This window comes from Eleutherodactylus coqui, chromosome 7 (assembly GCF_035609145.1).
Source record: "Eleutherodactylus coqui strain aEleCoq1 chromosome 7, aEleCoq1.hap1, whole genome shotgun sequence".
Classification (NCBI taxonomy): Eukaryota; Metazoa; Chordata; class Amphibia; order Anura; family Eleutherodactylidae; genus Eleutherodactylus; species Eleutherodactylus coqui.
Window position 1 is genome coordinate 192,695,239 of NC_089843.1, and position 24,336 is coordinate 192,719,574.

At 44.2% G+C, this 24,336-nt stretch overlaps 1 protein-coding gene and 1 long non-coding RNA gene across 2 annotated transcripts in view; one reads left to right on the plus strand and one right to left on the minus strand.

Annotated features, from left to right (window-relative positions):
• Positions 1 to 11,959, minus strand: part of LOC136573041 (uncharacterized) — a 56,907-nt gene extending 44,948 nt beyond the window's left edge. The window contains exon 1 of the long non-coding RNA XR_010785847.1: positions 11,832 to 11,959. This is a non-coding gene — a long non-coding RNA (uncharacterized lncRNA). The remainder of the gene's footprint in view (positions 1 to 11,831) is intronic.
• The window catches only part of NRTN (neurturin), a 185,094-nt gene continuing 170,362 nt past the window's right edge, over positions 9,605 to 24,336 (plus strand). Inside the window, exon 1 of the mRNA XM_066574159.1 lies at positions 9,605 to 10,333. The gene's annotated coding sequence lies outside the window, so the exon portion shown is untranslated. The remainder of the gene's footprint in view (positions 10,334 to 24,336) is intronic.

Consider the following 24,336-nt stretch of genomic DNA (forward strand, 5'->3'; position numbering starts at 1 on the left):
CTGTAAAATGGGAGTCCTCCATTGTACAACACCTGCAGACAGAGGGGTAGAATCAATACTAGTGAAGCGTATGGGAATCTTTAACGCCGAGAATTCAGTCATCAGAGGTCTGACAAAACTTAAACTAATCAAATTGGCGGCAGCACCCGAATCACTAAAAGCTTGACCAGACCGAGTGAAATTCCGGAAGCCAATCTGACAAGGCACCAATTTAAGGAGTACCTGTGATCCTCGGCAATCCTCCCAAAAAATCGCCTAGGATCTGAAGTTTTCCACCGGTTCGAACTGATGTTGTAGACTAGAGATGAGCGAGCACCAAAATGCTCGGGTGCTCGTTACTCGGGACGAAATTTTCGCGATGCTCGAGGGTTCGTTTCGAGTAACGAACCCCATTGAAGTCAATGGGCGACCCGAGCATTTTTATATATCGCCGATGCTCGCTAAGGTTTCCATTTGTGAAAATCTGGGCAATTCAAGAAAGTGATGGGAACGACACAGAAACGGATAGGGCAGGCGAGGGGCTACATGTTGGGCTGCATCTCAAGTTCCCAGGTCCCACTATTAAGCCACAATAGCGGCAAGAGTGGGCCCCCCCTCCCAACAATTTTTACGTCTGAAAAGCCCTCATTAGCAATGCATACCTCAGCTAAGCACCACACTACCTCCAACAAAGCACAATCACTGCCTGCATGACACTCCGCTGCCACTTCTCCTGGGTTACATGCTGCCCAACCCCCCCCCCCCCCCCGCACGACCCAGTGTCCACAGCGCACACCAAAGTGTCCCTGCGCAGCCTTCAGCTGCCCTCATACCACACCACCCTCATGTCTATTTAGAAGTGCGTCTGCCATGAGGAGGAACCGCAGGCACACACTGCAGAGGGTTGGCACGGCTAGGCAGCGACCCTCTTTAAAAGGGGCGGGGCGATAGCCCACAATGCTGTACAGAAGCAATGAGAAATATAATCCTGTGCCACCGCCATCAGGAGCTGCACACGTGGGCATAGCAATGGGGAACCTATGTGCCACATACTATTCATTCTGTCAAGGTGTCTGCATGCCCCACTCAGACCGCGGTTTTTATAAATAGTCACAGGCAGGTACAACTCCGCAATGGGAATTCCGTGTGCACCCACAGCATGGGTGGCTCCCTGGAACCCACCGGCTGTACATAAATGTATCCCATTGCAGTGCCCTGGACAGCAGAGCTAAGGTCAGATTAAATGCAGGTGGGCTTCAGCCCACACTGCATGCCCCAACCTGACTGGGGTTTTTAATTCATAGACACAGGCAGGTACAACTCCCTATTGTGAAGTCCCTGTGGACTGACAGCATGGGTGGGTGCCAGGAAGCCACTGGCGGTACATAAATATATCCCATTGCATTGCCAATCACAGCTGAGGTAATGTCATGTTTAATGCAGGTAGGCTTCAGCCCACACTGCATGCCCCAGTCAGACTGGGGTTCTTTAGAAGTGGACACATGCAGTTACAACTCCGTGTGGACCGACAGCATGGGTGGGTGCCAGGAAGCCACCGGCGGTACATAAATATATCCCATTGCATTGCCCAGCACAGCTGATGTAACGTCAGCTTTAATGCAGGTGGGCAAAAAATTTATTGGATTACACTGTAGGCGAGGGCCCAAAAAATTGGTGTACCAACAGTACTAATGTACCTCAGAAAAATAGCCCATGCCCAACCAAGAGGGCAGGTGAAACCCATTAATCGCTTTGGTTAATGTGGCTTAATTTGTAACTAGGCCTGAAGGCAGCTCAGTTAAAATAAAAATTGGTTCAGGTGCAAGTTTCAACGCTTTAATGAGCATTGAAACGTATAAAAATTATTTACAAAAATTATATGACTGAGCCTTGTGGGCCTAAGAAAAATTGCCCGTTTGGCGTGATTACGTCAGGTTTCAGGAGGAGGAGCAGGAGGAGGAGGATGAATATTATACACAGATTGATGAAGCTAAAAGGTCCATGTTTTTGATGGTGATAGAGAACAATGCTTCTATCCGCGGGTGCAGCCTACGTATTGTTTAGGTATCGCTGCTGTCCACTGGGGGAGAAGAGAAGTCTGGGGAAATCCAGGCTTTGTTCATCTTGATGAGTGTAAGCCTGTCAGCACTGTCGGTTGACAGGCGGGTACGCTTATCTGTGATGATTCCCCCAGCCGCACTAAACACCCTCTCTGACAAGACGCTAGCCGCAGGACAAGCAAGCACCTCGAGGGCATACAGCGCGCGTTCAGGCCACATGTCCAGCTTCGACACCCAGTAGTTGTAGGGGGCAGAGGTGTCACGGAGGACGGTCGTGCGATCGGCTACGTACTCCCTCACCATCCTTTTACAGCCTTGACTGGGGAGCGGTGACACAGTCTTGCTGGGGAGCCAGAAAGCTGTCAAAGGCCTTAGAGAGTGTTCCCCTGTCTGTGCTGTACATTCTGCCTGATCTCCGCACCTCCCCTGCTACCTGGCCCTCGGAACTGCACCTTCGGCCACTAGCGCTGTCGGATGGAAATTTTACCATCAGTTTGTCCGCCAGGGTCCTGTGGTATAGCATCACTCTCAAACCCCTTTCCTCTTCGGGTATGAGAGTGGAAAGGTTCTCCTTATACCGTGGGTCGAGCAGTGTGTACACCCAGCAATCCGTAGTGGCCAGAATGCGTGTAACGCGAGGGTCACGAGAAAGGCATCCTAACATGAAGTCAGCCATGTGTGCCAGGGTACCTGTACGCAACACATGGCTGTCCTCACTAGGAAGATCACTTTCAGGATCCTCCTCCTCCTCCTCAGGCCATACACGCTGAAAGGATGACAGGCAAGCAGCATGGGTACCCTCAGCAGTGGGCCAAGCTGTCTCTTCCCCCTCCTCCTCATCCTCCTCATGCTCCTCCTCCTCCTCAACGCGCTGAGATATAGACAGGAGGGTGCTCTGACTATCCAGCGACATACTGTCTTCCCCCGCCTCTGTTTCCGAGCGCAAAGCGTCTGCCTTTATGCTTTGCAGGGAACTTCTCAAGAGGCATAGCAGAGGAATGGTGACGCTAATGATTGCAGCATCGCCGCTCACCATCTGGGTAGACTCCTCAAAGTTTCCAAGGACCTGGCAGATGTCTGCCAACCAGGCCCACTCTTCTGTAAAGAATTGAGGAGGCTGACTCCCACTGCGCCGCCAATGTTGGAGTTGGTATTCCACTATAGCTCTACGCTGCTCATAGAGCCTGGCCAACATGTGGAGCGTAGAGTTCCACTGTGTGGGCACGTCGCACAGCAGTCGGTGCACTGGCAGATGAAACCGATGTTGCAGGGTGCGCAGGGTGGCAGCGTCCGTGTGGGACTTGCGGAAATGTGCGCAGAGCCGGCGCACCTTTCCGAGCAGGTCTGACAAGCGTGGGTAGCTTTTCAGAAAGCGCTGAACCACCAAATTAAAGACGTGGGCCAGGCATGGCACGTGCGTGAGGCTGCCGAGCTGCAGAGCCGCCACCAGGTTACGGCCGTTGTCACACACGACCATGCCCGGTTGGAGGCTCAGCGGCGCAAGCCAGCGGTCGGTCTGTCAGTCCCTGCAGCAGTTCGTGGGCCGTGTGCCTCTTCTCTCCTAAGCTGAGTAGTTTCAGCACGGCCTGCTGACGCTTGCCCACCGCTGTGCTGCCGTGCCGCACGACACCGACTGCTGGCGACGTGCTGCTGCTGACACATCTTGATTGCGAGACAGAGGTTGCGTAGGAGTAGTAGGAGGAGGAGGAGGGTGGTTTAGTGGAGGAAGCATACACCGCCGCAGATACCACCACCGAGCTGGGGCCCACAATTCTTTGGGTGGGTAGGACGTGAGCGGTCCCAGGCTCTGACTCTGTCCCAGCCTCCACTAAATTCACCCAATGTGCCGTCGGGGAGATATAGTGGCCCTGCCCGCCTGTGCTTGTCCACGTGTCTGTTGTTAAGTGGACCTTGGCAGTAACCGCGTTGGTGAGGGCACGTACAATGTTGCAGGAGACGTGGTCGTGCAGGGCTGGGACGGCACATCGGGGAAAGTAGTGGCGACTGGGAACTGAGTAGCGCGGGGCCGCCGCCGCCATCATACTTTTGAAAGCCTCCATTTCCACAACCCTATACGGCAGCATCTCCAGGCTGATAAATTTGGCTATGTGCACGTTTAACGCTTGAGCGTGCGGGTGCGTGGCGGCGTACTTGCGCTTGCGCTCCAACACTTGCGCTAGCGACGGCTGGACGGTGCGCTGAGAGACATTGGTGGAGTAGCGCGGGGCCGCCGCCACCATCATACTTTTGAAAGCCTCCATTTCCACAACCCTATACGGCAGCATCTCCAGGCTGATAAATTTGGCTATGTGCACGTTTAACGCTTGAGCGTGCGGGTACGTGGCGGCGTACTTGCGCTTGCGCTCCAACACTTGCGCTAGCGACGGCTGGACGGTGCGCTGAGAGACATTGGTGGATGGGGCCGAGGTCAGTGGAGTTGAGGGTGTGGGTGCAGGCCAGGAGACGGTAATGCCTGTGTCCTGAGAGGGGGGTTGGATCTCAGTGGCAGGTTGGGGCACAGGGGGAGAGGCAGCGGTGCAAATCGGAGGCGGTGAACGGCCTTCGTCCCACCTTGTGGGGTGCTTGGCCATCATATGTCTGCGCATGCTGGTGGTGGTGAGGCTGGTGGTGGTGGCTCCCCGGCTGATCTTGGCGCGACAAAGGTTGCACACCACTGTTCGTCGGTCGTCTGCACTCTCAGTGAAAAACTGCCAGACCTTTGAGCACCTCGGCCTCTGCAGGGTAGCATGGCGCGAGGGGGCACTTTGTGGCGAGCCGCGGGAGGGGCCGATTTATATACTCGGGTGACACCTGATCTCGCCAGCCACTCACTGCAGGGGGGTGGTATAGGGCTTGAACTTCACAGGGGGAAGTTGTAATGCCTTCCCTGTCTTTCTATTGGCCAGAAAAGCGCGCTAACGTCTCAGAGATGAAAGTGAAAGTAACTCGAACATCGCGTGGTGCTCGCCTCTAGTAACGAGCATCTCGAACACGCTAATACTCGAACGAGTATCAAGCTCGGACGAGTACGTTCGCTCATCTCTATTGTAGACACTTCTGAGGACAGGTTGCTACATGATGTCCAGCTTTCCCACAGTAGAGGCAGAGATGATGAATCATCCGGAACCGTCGCCGTTCCTCCGGACTTAACTGGTCCACTTCCATAGGCTCGGCACCAGAAGATAGCATGGGAGAAGTGGGAGCCGGTCTGCTGGATTCCCTAGCCTCACGGGCCTGATGTTCCTCTTTCTAGATCTCAGCCTCCTGTCAGCCTTAACCGCCAATTCTATTGCATCATTGAGTGTCACGGGAGCGGGATGAGAAATGAGTAGATCCTTGACAGCGTCAGAAAGACCCAACAAAAACACATCTTTAAGGTCGCTATCGTTCGAAGAGGTTTCACCTGCATACTGTCTAACTTTAGAGCAATAGTCCTCTACCCACAGCTGCCCCTGATGTAGAGACATGAGATGTTGCAGAGCTGAGTTTGTAACCTGCGAATGTCATGTAGCACAGCTGTGTCTGTCACGCATATATAATGCGCATGTCATGTCTATTAGGCGTGTGCCATGTACCAAAGCTGTGTATGTGATGCACATGTCATGTAGCAGAGCTGAGTTTGTAACATGTACATGTACTGTGGCACAGCTGTGTCTGTCACGTGCATATAATGTAGCAGAGCTGTGTTTGTACTATGCGCATGTCCTGTCTGTCAGGCGCTTGCCATGTACCAAAGCTGTGTCTGTGATGCACATGTCATGTAGCAGAGCTGAGTTTGTAACATGCACATGTACTGTAGCACATCTGTGTCTGTCATGCGCATATAATGTAGCAAAGCTGTGTTTTTACTATGTGCATGCCATGTCTGTCAGGCACATGTCATATACCATGGCTGTGTCTGTGACATGCATGTCATGTAGCAGTGCTGTTTTTATGCTGCACATGCCATGTAGAAGAGCTGTGTCTGTCAGGCACATTGCATGTAGCACAGCTGTGTGTGTCTGTCACACACCCATGTACCACAGCTGTGTGTGCGTGATGCGGAATATGTTGGCGCTATACAAATAAAGATTATTATTATTATTATTATGTGCATGTAACAGAGCTGTGTGGCGCATTGCATCACCAGAAATACTGGTACTATAATTTTCTAACAATTATTTGGCAAAATACTAAAGACCACCTGTCTGTGAGTGATGAATGACTGTGTGAGTTACATGTGATGATGTCACTGTCATGTGATCAGTCACTGGGGGCTCTGAGCTCCATCCCTGATTACATAACAGTGACGTCATCACAGGTCCTTAATCCCTGTGCACTGAATGAAAGATTCCGGGTGGACAACATTCCCACAACCCCCTTGGCCTCAGTTGCTATGGATACAGCAGTACTCAGTCTGGCAGTTTGTAGCTGGTTGTGAGACAGCTGGACACCTGTGTAGAGAGTCCAATAAATAACACCTAACAAATGTCCACATAAATAGCTGGTGGTACATATTGACCAACAACATTCAAGCATAGTCCTTCACCACTATCTTCACATTTCCTGAACATGATATCATGTCATCTCAAGTGCTAATGCCACAAACACCAGTCCAGTGTGAAGCTAATGCAGCTTACATAATAATAATAATATTAATAATAATGTTTATTTGTATAGCGCCAACATATTCCACAGCGCTTACATAGACAGGGGGAATACATAAAAACAAAAAATACAAAAATTACAGAACCACTGTTACATAGTAATCAGTTGATGGAAACAATAGGGGTGAGGGTCCTGCTCCAACGAGCTTACATACTACAAGTGAGGGCTCCCACACACTTGCGTTTGCATTTTTGGTAACGCGATTGTTAACGGGACTTTCTAATGTTAAAAACGCAACGCGTGGAACTTGCATTTTTGGTGCATTTCGTTGCGTTGCATTTTTAACATTAGAAAGTCCCATTGACAATCGCTTTAACAAAAAACGCAAACGCAAGTGTGTGGGAGCCCTAATTGGGTGATACAGAAGGTAAAAGGGCTGGTGATGATGTGCACAGCATGGCGAGGTGGAGAGTGAGGGATACTATACACAGACAATGGTCAGACATTTAGCCGTGTGACGGCAGAATCGTTATGACTGCAGGAGCGATATATGACTGCTAGTAGGGATTGCAGTCAGTAGGTCAGGGAGCATGTTATCAGGCGGCGTACAGAGGGGTTTGTTTAGGGAATGCGGTATGCCACCCTGAAGAGGTGCGTTTTTAGAGCACGCCTGAAGTTTTTCGAGTCCTGGCTTGCCTGGGTAGCCTTTGGTAGTGCCTTCCAGAGGACCGGTGCTGCTCTAGAGAAGTCTTGGAGGCGGGAGTGAGAAATTCGAATTAGAGGGGTGCGCAGTCTAGTTTCGTTAGCAGAGCGGAGAGCCCGGGCTGGGTGGTGGATTGAGATGAGGGAGGCAAAGTGACAAGCCACGATGTCACCTCAGCCACCAGCTGAAGTTTGTATATCACATGCAGCTTATATGCGAAAGCAACAAGCTAACATGTCTCCTCAGCGAGCTGCTGAAGTTTGTAAATCTTGCACGGAACAAAATTTACCAACTCCAATCCCTTTCGCTATAGTATAATAGTTAATGGCACATTGCACCACCAGAAACACTGGTACTAGTCAAAAGCAAAAGACTCCCTTCTTGGTGGGGGTTCCAGTGGACAGATCCCCAGTCAGACACTTATCACCCATACTGTGGACAAGTAATACGTTTTTATATTGGTAAAATCCTTGAAAAAGGTGATATTTCATTTGACATTGAGTCATCTACCTGATATCCTCTAGGTAATAGTGACTTCCTAGGATTTCCTGAGACAAGCTCCAAGAAAAACAAGAAGGAGTGTGAAATAAAAGAGGTAACAACTCTATGCCCTGCAGGTTGATAAGGGCAAGTCCCATCAGGTGAATGAGAACAAGGCCTGACCTATCTGAGAACTGGCACAGAAATATCAAGAGCAACTGGTATACTGCCAACGCCTTCACCCCAAGCTTTAACCCTTGTGGGGAAAGTGCACTTTTAAGGATGGCATTTAGTAATATGATAAAGAGAAGTCAACAAGGCTCATATGATGTAACTTGTAGTAAAACGTGTAGTAAGCAAGTGTGAGTGAGAAAGACATTCAGTATTTTTGTGAATGATCTTATTCTGAAAGGAATAAAGTTGTATATATGTATCTATCTATCTACTTCATATCTATCTATATCTATCTATCTCATATCTATCTCTCTATTTATCTCTTATCTATCTACCTCATATCTAGCTAGCTATCTCATGTCTATCTATATCTGTCTATCTGTTTTATATCTATCTATCTATCTCCTATCTATCTCATATCTATCTATCTATCTATCTATCTATCTATCTATCTATCTATCTATCTATCTATCTCATATCTATCTATCTATTTATCGCATATCTATCTACCTCATATCTAGCTATCTGTCTCATGTCTATCTACATCTGTCTATCTGTTTTATATCTATCTATCTTATATCTATCTATCTATCTATTTATCTCATATCTATCTATCTACCATCTATCTATCTCATATCTATTATCTAATAACTTTCTATCTATCTATCTAACATTTCCTACTCTACAATAGATATTCTGATATATGAACTTGCATTATGCTTTTAAACCTTACTTGTACAATATAATTCAAGGAAAATATAAATAAGTAATATTTTCTATGGTAATAAATATGAATGACGATTTGTTTACAGCTAATTACAACAATTTTCACACAATTCATTGGTGTCTACACACATCATATGGATACAATATTCTCTCTTTTAGTTTATACTTCTAGGGACAGGTTACAGGAGCGTCAGATGAACAACCAATTGTAAAAGAAGTAATAAAAGTGCATCAGTAATTATCTTTGTAACAGTTATGAAGTTACCACGATTATGACACTTTATGTTTAGTTGACATAATATAAGCACTAATAAACTGTACGATTGGATGATCACTGATACATTCTTGCTTTTTAATGATGATCTGCATGACTGAGAGAATCATTTCTGTTCAACCAATGTGGTTTTATATGGAACTAAGCTTAATCCGGTTCAGAAAGGATTTCTCATGTAATACTGTATCATCCAGTAAATCAGCAAAAGTATCATAAAGCAATAGCTTTCAGTATAGGTCTGCTAATTACAACTCATGACGTTGATGCTCCAGGAGTGCAATTAGCCATAATTACTCAATTCTGCAATCCATTAAACTTGTCAAAGTCACTATTGCACTTTTATCCTCCATAGACTGCTTTAATAAACGTCTGCTATTTATTGCAGGATCTCATGTGCAGTGCTGCTTAGCTTCTTACAGGGCACATCAGTGGCTCAAGGGTTAAATGTCATATTTTCTGTAACCTGATATTGGCCAGCAGGAGGAGTTAGTGAGAAAAGAAAGACTGGAAAAAAAGTCGGAACCTTACACTTATATAGACACACAGTCACCCTCCCACCTCAAGCCCTTCCTTCAAAAGAAACTCATTTTCTCCTTCAAGCAAGGTTCTGGGTGGCTGAGAAAAGGAGGAAGATTAAACAGTAGACTACTGCTAAAAATAATTAATCCTACAGCACAAGAATCCAACAATCCTAAGAAGGAGTTCTCTTAGCTCCAATCACATTCCAATAAAGCTAAATTACACAGAGAAGGGAATATATCAGGACTCAGAAGATTGTTGCCTAATATTTGGGAGATTTCAAGAGCTTCAATTTAATTCTCAGGACATATGAGGTTAAGTGGAAGAAGTGCTGTCTAATGTGTTAGACACATGAAATGCCTCCTGAGACACCTCTGATATTCCGCTGCACTTATATAATGAAGCAGATATAACTTCTGACACCCTCTGGATGGGAGAGAGAGAAAACTTGCAATAACCCTACTCGTTGGATTTTACAAGGAATTACCGGAAGACTAAACAAGGCATTTTACTATAGAACCGAATTTCCAAGGAACATTTAAGAAGTGTTTTAATCTAGATTGTGTAGAGATCGTGCTTCACTTGTACCCAGCATGGGACATGATGACCACTCGGAGGCTGTCATAATGTTGGGCAGTTCCTTCCAGATGTTACATCCTCTTTAGTGGTGTCCAAGTGATCTTTGCAATATCTTACTTGACTGTCCAAATGGAAGACACAGACATATTCAAGGGCAACCCATCTTTATGGCTTTCTACTTACAAGAGTGGATCTGATATAAATACAGGAGACCCCAATATTCACTAGCAGTCTGGATGGTCCGGGCTAAAGGTAATGTAGATGGAATGAAAACATAATTGTTCTTCAACTGTGCCTCTTTTAGGAGGATTGCAAGCAGTCAACCCTCAGAATTGAGAAAGCATGTAGGTGTAATAAGCACAACCTTGACTCCTTTGCTGTTTAAAATATTATGATAATGTTTAAAGACTTTCTTTTAAAAAGTTTTACATCTTCATTCCAAGCAAACATTTTGATATGCATTTAATTTCAAGAGTATATATGTCAGTTGTTGCGTATGAGGAGTTAATTTACGAACTCCCAAAGCGGAGATGTAAATACTTTTCTTGATGCCAGAGTGGTGATGAATATGTCATCCGTGGGGGCCGAGGAAGGGGGGCGACATGGATCCTACTAAAAACATCTCTGATTTGTATGTCAGTTTGGCAGATTGAGTTGTCAATTAGAATTTGCAATCTATTGGTGCTCTTGTAAACTGTGAATGTTCTAGATGCCATCCAACAGGATTCTCAGGGTTTACAACAGTGTGACATAGTGCGCCGTCTTATCCCTTCTGGATTGCAGCGTCAGGTGATAATCCTGACTTTTAATGCAGCACTTACACATCAAACTGGTGAAACCCCATCCTGAATGTGCGTGTATGTGCATGTGTGTATGTGTGTGTGTATGTATGTGAGTGTGTGTATGTGCGTGTGTGTGTATTTGTGTGTGTGTGTATGTGTGTGTGTGTGAGTATATTTCTAGAGCCATCAGTAGTCAATGTAATGTAATTTATGATTTATATAGTAACTTGTGCGGGATAATAGCTGATCCCTACAACGTGCCACAAGGATTTATACTTTATCTTTGTAATTTTAGTCTATATCACATAAATCATATGTTGCTTTATTTTTTAAAAAATCCCAGAGTTATATACAGAAAATATAAATGAAAAGTGTAACTGAGAACAGGAGGTTTGATGTCCTGAAGTTTTTCAATTTCAAGTCAATTTAGATAAAGATATGTAATTATACAGAATCCGAGCGTCGCAGCTGATAGATGATTCCCTGCAGCCCTATACACGCCATGCACAGTGCAAATCACAAGAGAAGACATGGCGGCGGTATGAGCTGCGCGCTCTGATATAAATGCTGCCTGAAACTAATCCCTGCACATTCTTTCTGGGATAATATAGGCTATAAATTAGGTAAGGAAAATCCAAAATCGCAACAATCATAATGTGTGTTACTAAACTCAAGTAAATAGGTCAAATAAGAAAAAATTGGCCTAAGTATAAATATGTATCTATAAATATATGTAACCTATCGATAAAATGAACATATTTATAAAGAAGTAAAATATGATTGACTGTAATGGATACTTCTGCATCTAACAGTCACAAAAGGCTGGGAAACTATCTGTATTAAATTATTTCCAGTATTTCTTCCTATTAAAGGTATTAGCAGAGCGCTCCTTTCATACGGGAAAGTCACAGAGGTGAGGAAAAAGAAAAAAAAAACCATATTCACTGAAAAAGCCAAAAATACAATACCTGAAGGTCTGCAAAGCAGACACGGTCGCCATAGGCACGATCGCCATAAGGCAGGCACAATCGCCACCGGCACAATCGCCGTAGGGCAGGCGCAATGGCCTTAAGCCCTGAAGATATGTAGTCAGCCAGACAATAATGTGTGGAGGAGCAGCTTGTTCCTGGCAGGCTAATATGCAGTCACCCACTCAACCCAGCCCAAATTGGGGAGGAGTGACTGCATATACTAATAGCCTGCACATGTGAACGATACCAAAGATGTCAGCCATAGATGGGTGGTGACCCACCATACAGGATATCAACCCTGGCTGATATGACAGCGGGTTGCCCTGTATCTCCAAGGTGGGCCACACTGGCTGACATCTTGGGTACGGGAAAGAATCTTCTCAGATATCAGAATGTGATGTCAGTATTAGCAGAGCAAAAAATGACATGACAATTGGTAGTACGTTGACAGCAAATGAGGCACTGGACAACATTTACTTGTCAGGCTTCAGCAGTTCCTGATAAAGGCCAAGCGCCAACATCGCCGAGCACCAACATCCCCAAGCGCCAAGATCCCCAAGCATCAACATCACTGAGCGGAATCTCAGAGCTTTGCAATGCTGACAATGTGCAGCCTGATAATTGCACTCCATTACTGTAGATAGGAGGCATCCTGTAATCTGGAGGCACTCGCAGTGGAAAAAAGCCTCTCTGGATAATCTGCTGTCACACTGTCACACTTCATTAGATAGGATCATGGTCGGACTTGGGTGTCTGCGGCTCACTAGGGGAATCGATTTTGGGGGCCCACCTGACGTTGCAAGGGAACATTAAATGTTCATTTTTAGGCCTCATGAATGTGGGCATTTAAGCACATAGGATGAAAGCAAGTACGTCTTCTGAGTGTCCTTGTTTAATCAGATGGTCACAATCTATTAAAAAAGTGAGACATCTTACCCTTTACAAATCTGTGACAGTCGCTCATTTTTTCATGTACTGATATATTCCTTCCATATTTGAAAATTTGACATGTTTTGGCGATCGGAGACAGAAGAGTGTACAATAGTCATTAGTAGTTCCCAAATTAATCAGTTAACATTCATATAATTCAAGAGGAAGCCTGTAATCTCTAACCTTAATCATGTAAGTACGGCGAGTCTGAGAAGGCTGTCCGTGTTCAGAAAGATCAGTGACACTGCCAGCCATTTCTTTGTACTGTGATGGACGTGGCTCACTGCCAGAATGTTTGTAATGGACATTTAGAAAAATGTGCAAAGTGCTGATGATAATTGATAATACTGTAATCTCTATGTAGAACTACACAAAGAATAGAACTGGGATGACATGTACAAACCCAGAATATATACCTGCCAAAGCCCCAGTAATGCCTCTGCACAATTATATCTGCATATAATAAGGACTGAACCTGCAGGTGACACACGGGACTAAAGGTATAAGGGTCAAAACTTCATCTCCACAGTCCACACGGGGTCTGCCGCCAGGGCTAAACTCTACTTAAAGTCACATATAATTACCATAGAAGGGCGGACAACAGGAGCTCATCCTGCTTCTCCTGTGGTTACTGATCAGTGGCTATTAATCACTGCTGGCTTTATTGAGTGTAAAAGGTGAATGATCAGTAATTGGTGTTTTGTTCGTTAGTAGAATATGAGCGCTTACAATGTTCCAGTATGGTGTACGAATAGCTGGGGAAGCAAACATATTAGCACAAAGTATACCATAAGGAGGTGCACTTTACACCAGCTGTGATATATGTACAGCACTGTATATATATATATATATATATATACATATATATTCCTGGTTAGTACACAACTTGCTTCTGTACCTCTGTGTCACAGTCTTTCCATATAGTCTATAGGCTCATCCACGTAGGGCCCTCACCCCTATTGTTCAAGCTATCGCTGTAATGCTGTATGCTATATTTTATTTTGTGTATGTTAAATCTGATTTGTAAAGCGCTGCGGAATATGTTGGCACTATATGAGTTAAGATTATTATAATTACTCTTAAAGGGGCTGTGCCAGAATATCAAGTATACTCTATCTACAGGGTATCCACTGGATAGGGAATAACTTGCTGATCAGTGGGGGTCTGACTGCTGAGACCCCCTCCAATCTAGAGAACGGGACTCTCGTGCCCCCCCCCCCCCCCCCACCACCACCACCACCACCACCCTTCAGCGGTGTGTCGCTCTGAATGGAGTACTGGCTGAGCATGTGCGGTCAGCGCTCTATTCAATGCAATGGCAGTGATGGAAATGGCCAAGCGGGGGTGGACAGGGAATAACTTCATATGCTGGTACAGCCCCTTTAAGATGGCCCACAGAGAATAAATGCTGCCTGGAAATGTCTGTTAAGTCTCTCCTCAAGAACACTGACATAGAAGTATAGCTTTCCATGAAAAGATGAAACATGTGCTGACCTCAAGATTGTTTTACTTTATTTCCTATTCAGGACATTAATCATGGATTTAGTTTAGCTCTGAGAAGCATAAGATAATTAGATGGAAATGTCAGTAATTATTTTTGTGCTGACCACCCAGAGTGAACAGTTGACCAGAACTCGCTATATTCAGCCTTGGTTTATATAAATGCATTTATACAGGGAGTTTAAATGAATGAATGTTAAGGCTATTTTCTGACTATTGTTTGAAAGGCTGGAAATCTGCCAAGGAAGAGAATGTTGCTATATGCCCTGGATGTACAAAAGTAGTAACACAGTTTACAGGTGGTGAACATGGTGTATGCAAAGTTAGGCTTCCTACACGTCTGGTTCAGGTTACAAGCACTGGAGCCGCTGAGTGCAGCGGAACATCATACTGTTAGCAAACTACGCTCTTTGTCAAAAACACTGCGGCCCTAGAAGAAATTGTCATTTTACTGCAGATCTCGTCCTGCAGTTCCGTCTCAGGCAGATCTGTACATGATGAGAGTTGTGGGGTGATTAGATGAACGGTCTTGTCACAGGAGGCCCTAAAATTGGTTCCCCCCTTGGCCTATAAAAGTCTCTCAGAGGCTCCTTGTGTGTAATGACCTCTTCTTCCACTTGTTGACCACTAGACACCTTTACGACGCAGAGAAGAGATTTCACTCTGTTACCAGAGTCTGAGAGGGGGCACGCTATTGGGATGTGAGAAGCTGGATGATTGTATCGGGGAATTGTCCCCCACCAAACTGTTAGGAGGTGTTGGGACCAATGGATGTGTGAGGGCACACAAGGTGACCGGGCTCAGGATGCCCCCTACAGACCACCAGTAGAGAAGACCATCTGATCATCCAACAAACACCAGCAGCTCAAACTGTTTTATTGTCTACCATCCAGAGACAGGTGGCGCCATCGTTGCATCCCTGTGACTGTCGGAACCATTTCCAGGTGCTTGGCTTAAGGACATTTGGTCTCACGGCATCTGTTATGTGTACAGCCTTTGACACCCACCGTTGCCTTCGTTTGCAGTGGTATAGTCAACGATAACATTGGATGCTATGGAGGGGAACCAGGTTGTCTTCAATGATGAATCCAGGTTTAGTTTGGGCGCTGACGACAGCCATGTTCGTGTCTGGAGACTTCGGAGTGAGGGCCTCAACCCTGTTCTTTCTGTGGAGCGGCACACTGCCCTACTGCTGGTGTGGTGGTCTGGGGGGCCATTGCAGATGATAGTCACTCCAAGTAGTGGTACGATGGACAATGACAGCTCAGCGATATGTTCAGGACATCCTGCAGCCACATGTGTTCCTCTCATGGCAGCTTCCAAGAGGCAGCAGAATAATGCTCGGCTGCACACACAAAGGGGTCACAGGAAGCCCCCACAACATTGTCATACTTCCGTGGCTGCCAGGTCGCCAGATTTATTGCTGTCAGAACACATATGGGACCATTTGGGATGCCACCTTTGCCAGTCAACGAGTTTTCACAATCTAGTGGCTCAGTTACAGCAAATGTGTATCTATATGCTACAGTAAACCATACGGTACCTGTATGCCTCCATGCCCACCCGTATCACATCTTGTATATCCAAGCTAGACGCAGTCCAGCAGGGTAATAAAGCATCCATGCCTGCCCATTTTACATCTTGTCCAAGCAAGAAGTGCCACAACAAGGTACTAGAGCCTTTATGACTGCCCGTATCACAACTTCTATCCAAGCTAGAGGTGGCCCAATGGGGTACTAGAGCCTTCATGCATGTCCATATTGCATCTTATATACAAGCTAGAGGCTGCCCAAATGGGTTATAGAGTCTCCATGCCCGTCCATATCATATACCTATCCAAACTAGTGGTGGTACTTGTATCCCAGCAAGAGGTAGTACAACAGGGTACTAGAGGCTCCCATCAAGGGGTCAGTTCTCCACAATAAATGATGCTTTTGCTCTGATATTGTAATCACTCACTTATATCAACATCCTTTTAGGGGAGGGATGTAACTGACAATGAGTGTGTATGTGTATATATATATATATATATATATATATATATATATATATATATATTACACTCCTTCTAGCATTATATATATATATGTAATAAAAAAGTCAATGTAAATAGTGTCCAGGCAGCTACACATGTAAAAAAGTTAAATCTTTTGGAGCAAAAATTAATATAAGTCATATATGTCATATATGACATTGCTTACTTGCTGCGTGGCAGCTCACATAGCCATTTGAACCTGGCCTGAGTCTGACATTGAGTAGGAAATACTGCTGCAGCTTCCCCTGCTTCCTGTGTAATATGTATGCATTCACACGAGATAGATTTTTAGTGGCCCAGAGTTAGCGGGGCCCCTCCATAATGTTATGTGCTTGATTCGTGCCAATAGTATTGTCATTGTCTACTACGTAGTATGCATTTGAGATGTGTATTGCACCTTGGCTGCACTGAACAACTTAATGTCTGGGTTATGTCTCAGAAATGTATCTTGTTGTATGTCATGTGACTGTGATATATTTGTGTTTGCAAGTGAGATGCAAGAGAGTCTATGCAAGTTTGCAAGTGAGTGAACTGATCGGTCTGTGGGGGTGAAAGAATGGAAGAAACTGAGAGATACCCTGCAGCTTGGCCTAGGCTTACTTTACCCAGGATATGCGGGTGTTACTACTAAAACACTACGAGAGAATGGGACATGCATCTGAAGCAAGAATGTTGACCGGTAAAGAGTTAGAGAGAGAAGGAGAAATTGCCGGGAGCGGGATCACACAGATAACTGAGACTGTGGATTGTCTGGATTACCCTGAGAAGTCCTCCCTGTCACACCACCTTCTAGAAGGTTAATTTGTGTCAGTACCCTGGTATTTGTTGGAACTGTTCTGAAGTTAAAATAAACGGATATTACTGACCGTTCCCAGTTTGTCCATGAAAAGTTACCCTGTGTGTGTGGACTCTTTTATTAAATCATCCAGTTTCACCACAGAGCACGGAACGGTGGTGTCACGAGTGTCAAAAGAGACTTAAGGTAATCTTCAGTTGTCTTTCCCTGTGACCTCTCCCTGTAGTAACTTGGACGGGTCCTGAGCTAGTCCCAGGAGAGGAGATGGTAGAGCCCCATGACAAGGTCTTATCTACCCCATTATCTCCTCGGCTGTGGGCCCGCTCCACAGACCCTGCAGATTGTTTGATGAATCAGGTTTTTGAAGATAGATGATCTATCTCTATGGCCTCGTGGGCCGCAGTACTGATATCTACAATTACTAGCAGTATGCAGTCTTCTTACTTAGAGCTAGCTTGCATATAGTAATGGTTTTGAAGGGCGTAAATTCATTTCCATATTCATGTTGCTGGTAATTATAAGAGCAAATGTTGAACAACCCTCATATTAATAGCACTGACAGGTGAAGTAAGTAGCAATGATTATCTTGTGACTATAGCATTTGTCAAGGGGTGACATATATTTGGCAGCAAAGGAACAGTCAGTTTTTAAAGTTGATGTGTTAGAAGCTGGTAAGATGGGCAAGTGTAACTAATTAAATGACTCTGACCAAATTGTGTTACCTGGGTGGAAGCATCTCCAAAATGGCAGGTATTGTGGGGTGTTCCCTATGTGCAGTAATTAGTTATCTACCAAAAGGCCGTCCAAGAAAAGGAAAGCCAGTGAACCAAAGACAAGGTCATAGCAACTCAAGGCTCACTGATGCATATAGGAAGTGAAGCCTGGCCAATGGGCCCAATCCTAACAGAGAAGCCATTATAGCACAATTTGTTGAAAAGGTTAATGCTGGTGATGATAGAAAGGCCTCAGAACACACAGTGTATCATAGCCTGCTGTGTATGTGTAACGCACTGGACTTGGGGAAATGAGCTTGGGTTCACAGTGGTTATGTACTCTGCATACATAGATATGTAGGTCATATCTAGCACCTTTCCACCAACTTACGAATGGAATTGTCTGTCTTTCTTGCTCTTGTAGCTTTCTTATTCTTCTAGCTATACCTCTCCTTCTCTACTGCACTGACTCTTCAGAACTTTGTACTTCTCACTCTGTCTTCTTACTAACACTCACTCACTAATACTATTACTACTACAACTTTTACTGCTAGTACTGCTACTACTTCTACTCTCTATACACTAACACTGGACACTCTCTGAATTTTATGTGCTTTCTTCACCAAATAACTAACCACAACTACTGACATTTCTAGAACTGGGTGGGTCTATATATGGACTATGGGTCCTTCCCATGAGCATAGAGCTCAGGGGCTAGACAGGTGCATAAAGAATGCTAAATCAATGGGTACACTCTACCCCCCAGGTTTAGACTTGATCGTCCTCCAATCACCAACTCCATTGTTAAAATGAACATAACTATATTATAAAATACTAGAAATCACAGTGGTATTTCGAATCTATATAATCATAGGACTGCCCTTCACAGATATAGATAAAATTAAAATGAATAACTTTTATTAATGAATTGTTTAAAATTAGGGCCACATAAATCATATAACAAACACTAACGGACATGGACTGACAACAAGGATCATTATGTGTGACTCAGTGACCAGATGGAGTGAGGGTCTCAGTACCCCTCGAGTGTCCAGTCGGATTAACCCCTATTGACAAAATTAGGGGACTGGGTCACTGGTTAATAGCGAAGTGTCACAATAAGAAGTAGGTCAGAGAGATCTTAGGTTTCAGGTCAAACGTATCTGTCAATACTTCATAGTTGGAAACCCCTCGACCATTATTATCGCTAAATAAGGATTATATGGTTGGTCATAGGTATATGTTACACCATACTGGATAAATCGTCACTCATGGTACGTATATTTCAACGTTCATGTTGGAGGAATAATTCCCCTCAGTGAATAAACACTCAGATATTCATGTAAGTGTTCCAACGTTAGTAACCGAGTAGTCAAGTACACACTCCAGCATTCATTAGCAGGTAGGTGGCTACTGGGGTGTTTTTCGGTGTTTCAACACTTTTTAACGTATTAGTTCAGAGTTGTGTATTGATATCACACAGTGAGTGACTCGTCACTCATGGTACGTATATTTCAACGTTCATGTTGGAGGAATAATTCCCCTCAGTGAATAAACACTCAGATATTCATGTAAGTGTTCCAACGTTAGTAACCGAGTAGTCAAGTACACACTCCAGCATTCATTAGCAGGTAGGTGGCTACTGGGGTGTTTTTCGGTGTTTCAACACTTTTTAACGTATTAGCTCAGAGTTGTGTATTGATATCACACAGTGAGTGACTGCTCAAGTGTTTAGTGTACATATTACGAATAGTCACTCAGTGATCACTCAAGCGTTCATCAGTTGAACGTGGCGAGATAATCGCTTCAGAAGTGAGTGATCACTACAGTGGCTCTTCGTTCAGATGTTAGCTCTATTGCGAAGTTAATTTCCTTTAGGGATAGGGTGTTGGCTCTTCTCCTCTCTTTCTCCCGCAACTTACCTCCCCTTAGTTCAACTGATGAACGCTTGAGTGATCACTGAGTGACTATTCGTAATATGTACACTAAACACTTGAGCAGTCACTCACTGTGTGATATCAATACACAACTCTGAGCTAATACGTTAAAAAGTGTTGAAACACCGAAAAACACCCCAGTAGCCACCTACCTGCTAATGAATGCTGGAGTGTGTACTTGACTACTCGGTTACTAACGTTGGAACACTTACATGAATATCTGAGTGTTTATTCACTGAGGGGAATTATTCCTCCAACATGAACGTTGAAATATACGTACCATGAGTGACGAGTCACTCACTGTGTGATATCAATACACAACTCTGAACTAATACGTTAAAAAGTGTTGAAACACCGAAAAACACCCCAGTAGCCACCTACCTGCTAATGAATGCTGGAGTGTGTACTTGACTACTCGGTTACTAACGTTGGAACACTTACATGAATATCTGAGTGTTTATTCACTGAGGGGAATTATTCCTCTTATTGTGACACTTCGCTATTAACCAGTGACCCAGTCCCCTAATTTTGTCAATAGGGGTTAATCCGACTGGACACTCGAGGGGTACTGAGACCCTCACTCCATCTGGTCACTGAGTCACACATAATGATCCTTGTTGTCAGTCCATGTCCGTTAGTGTTTGTTATATGATTTATGTGGCCCTAATTTTAAACAATTCATTAATAAAAGTTATTCATTTTAATTTTATCTATATCTGTGAAGGGCAGTATTATAAAATACTAGTTTTACAAAACTATATCATGCAGTTTATGTAGTGATAATATGGTGTTGCATAAGCACAATCTAGTCAGAGTGCCGATACAGACCCCTCATTGACTTTAAAAGCATAGGCACATAAGTATCAGACCTGGACCATGCAGCAGTGGGATAAGGAGGTCTGGTTTGACGGAGAACTTATTCTTGTATAGCTTGCTGACAACTAAGCCTTTGTGATTTGCCTACCTGAGGAAGAGCTCTCAACAGAACACACTAAGGTAAAGAGGTGAGTCGATGGAGGCACTGTGATGCCCTGGGGGCAGTGTTCTGCTGGGAAACCTTGGGCCTGAGCTTCAATGTGCATGTTACTTTGGCATGTACAACCTTCCTAAATATTACTGCAGGTTATTTACATCCTTTCAAGGTAATGCTATTCAGGGTGGTTTCACACCTGTCTTGGAACCTCTGGTCACAGGTTCCGTCGCAGAACAGACACAAAATACTAGAAGAAGTCCTGGTATAGTCGCTGTTGAGTTCAGTAAGGGGATTCCCCTTTCCTGCTCCACAAATGGAGCAGGAAACCGGAACTCCCGACACAGATGTAAAACCACCCTCACTAATGTCAGTAGACTTTCAGAAGGATAGTGCTCCATGCCATTCTGCAAATATTGTTCAGATATGGTTTAAATGTGATTTTTACATACAGTAGCTCTTCATTGTGCTCTATAAAAATATGTATGTGACTGTTAAAAGAGAACACAACTTCTGGGGACATAGCAGGCGGCATTTTAACACAAAGTCATAAAAAGGGGTTTGCTCTTGCTCTGAGAAAATCATGGTGTTACAAAGTTGTGGTGTTGTTGCAGTGATACAGTTCCCATAGCAATGTGCGTGGGCCTTGTAACTCCATGTATACATTGGTTTTATGTTTTGGCAGAGAAACACATTTTGAAGGACACCTTGCTTGGTGAAACATGAACTATTAAATAAAGACAGTTATGATTATTTAAAACCATATGCCAGGCTGCTCTCAGCAAGACTTTGCGTGAACTTCCAAGGAAGTTTCATGGTGCAAAGACTTGGTATAAAATAGTAGGAGGTTGTGTGATAATGACATCATATTTACAACTTGGGATGAGAAATAAATTCTACACTAAATCTTTCAATATTTGTAATTTCATTAAAGGAGTTGTCCCACCACCCAAAATTGCTCCACAAACACTCTGTACTTCCTGGTTGCTGCTGACCAGGATATGTGACTGTTGCAACCAATCACTGGCCCCAGCAGTGACCTTCTATTTATATAAGTGTGACAAACACCTAAAAGAAAAACAGTGGGGGACTTAGGGATTGGGCTAACAATGAGCTATTGAACAAGCTGAGAACCTCTCAACTTCTTGACAAGTTTACTAGAAGTGGAGTGGGGAACCAATTTCTTCATCAGATGAAACCTGTAGAGAATCTTCTTGAAGCTCTTCATAAGGAAACCTGACGGCTACCTTTCGTAATAGTGGTACAGCAGTGGTGCGATCTATCAATGGACATTTAAGACTTTAAATTCTCCTTCCACTTCCACATAAATAAAAGTTTTCCTTCCAAGGGTGGTGGATTCAATATACTATATATCACAGATATAACACCCCTTTCTAGGGGTTTTTGTGCATATATATATTTGTAAAAAGCAAAGATAGGGAGTGAAGGTGGAAGAGACCAAGAGTTGAGAACATAAAAGACTTGATTCACTCTGTTGGCCTTTACATTGTAAAAGGCTTGTGGGCTGGTGTTCTTGGTGGTACCAGCAAGCACTATCAGCATAGCTGGCCACCTAGAATCATGGTTTCCTGGTTGCCATCTTGCAGGAGGAGGATGTGTCGAGGATACTGATTAGCTAGTAAGCATTCTAGTGTTGAGCACTGTGCCACTATGCTGGTCTGGCAAGTGAGTTAATAAAAAGGAAAAGTTGGCCCCAGATGAGCTAAAGTGGGGATTAACCACATTTAGTGTCAGTGGGGCCAGCTGAACGTGCACATAGTAAGTAGATTCAAGTACAGCCTCCATGACCTTAGCTAAGTCATATAACACAAGCCTCCCAGCCATACTGGATAAAGCAAGATATCCCATGGGCTATAAGCAGATGTGAAGACACTCAGAGCGCAGCTATGCAGCCAGGGCTGAGTGGAATCGCTGTGAGACAAGTCAGTAAACTGAAGCCAGAGTGGGAAATCTGGCGTGTCTGAATTGTGCGGCACAGCAAGGCTTGACTGTAGTTGCTTGGAGACTTTGAGAGTCATTACTGTGGAGTTGTTAAACCAGGGCTGGAGTAACCAGTGGTTAGTGAATAATTGGCTGCTAGCTTTCTGTTGGTTGCCTGTTAGCCCAAGTTAAGATGAATGAGTGGACTGTTGGACAATGTTTGACATTAATATTCCAAGTGTGTTATTGAAAGTCATGTTCAAGAATTAGTGAGTACTCCCTCCTATGGCATAAGAAAGTGTAATGTTATTGTCAAGAGAAATAGTAGCCTGTCCAATCACAGTACATCTACAATCAGACTTGGCACTGGCTACTCTCGTCAGCATATCCTGGGGACAGCAGGTCTTCACCCTTTAACCCCTAATTAAGGGATATGGTCCTCATTGCTATGAATCCCCTGGTTGCATTACCAGAGTAGCTGCTGACTGGTGGAACAAACAGTGTCAAGCAAGCCAGGGGTCCATACCAGATGTCAAAGTACACCAGAAGCCAAAGTGTAAACCACACTCAAAGGCAAGAACAGAGCAGGGTCAAATACTAGAAGGATTATAGGAACCAGAACAGGTAGTCGGGCAAATCCAAGGTCAGAATCGCAGAAGTCAGTTATTATCACAGAGATAGCACCTGCGTTTCTATTGGTTCTCATTTACTTTAAATTTGCTCCTGTACACAGGGTGTTCCAAAAATGTATACACAGTTCAATAGTGGTTATCCATCCCCTTTTTTGAAAAAACAAACTCAATTATGGACAGCATAAATTAAGTAGTGTTATCTTGTCTCTAGAGATGCGAGTAGCCACACTATTGCTAGAGCCACCATGTGGCCGTCAGCAGAATCAGATGAAGGGTCGTGCTTGACTGTTGTTCTTGCAGTAGTTTGCTGAAATCAGAAGTGTCTGGATGTTAATGGTAATTGCTTTAAACATCTAATGTGATTGTAGAAGTCAAACCTGACTTACATCTGTCCTGTCATGTCCATATAAACCAGTAATAAAGCTTTTATGCAGATATTTTTCATGTTGAAGTATGTATACATTTTTGGGCCACCCTGTATATCTCTCATTATGCTATGACTAAGAGTCTCTTACTTGAAATGCGTAGGGGTTACTGTGAGTACATGTTTAATCTATTTCAATAAAGAAAATTGGATTTTATGTTAACGGATTATGCTGGAGTTCTTTTCCATCACCATTTAGATACAGTGCTAGGCCAGCAAACCGGATCTCTGCCCGAGGTGAAGGAAGACCTAGCTTTGACTCTGATCTGCGATCAGATTTAAACATTATTTAACATTATTTATGCTATGTTACCAACATCAGCATCTAGGACACCGACACAAGACGTTCTAGGGTTACAAATCATTTTATAACACATTTATTTTCTAGCTTATTTCTAAACTGCTCAGGATGTGTCTTGCGGCATTCAATAAAATGGCTACATTCTAGCTATAGAAAAACAAAGAAGACTGCAACACTCCAAATATAAGGGGTGTTTATTCAATGTAACAGGCGCAATGTTTCAACTATTTGTCAAGCATACCCATATCGCAAGTGTCCATCATTTATACCAACCCATATGTAAATGAGCTAATAACAAGATATCGTTATGCAACATATAAAAC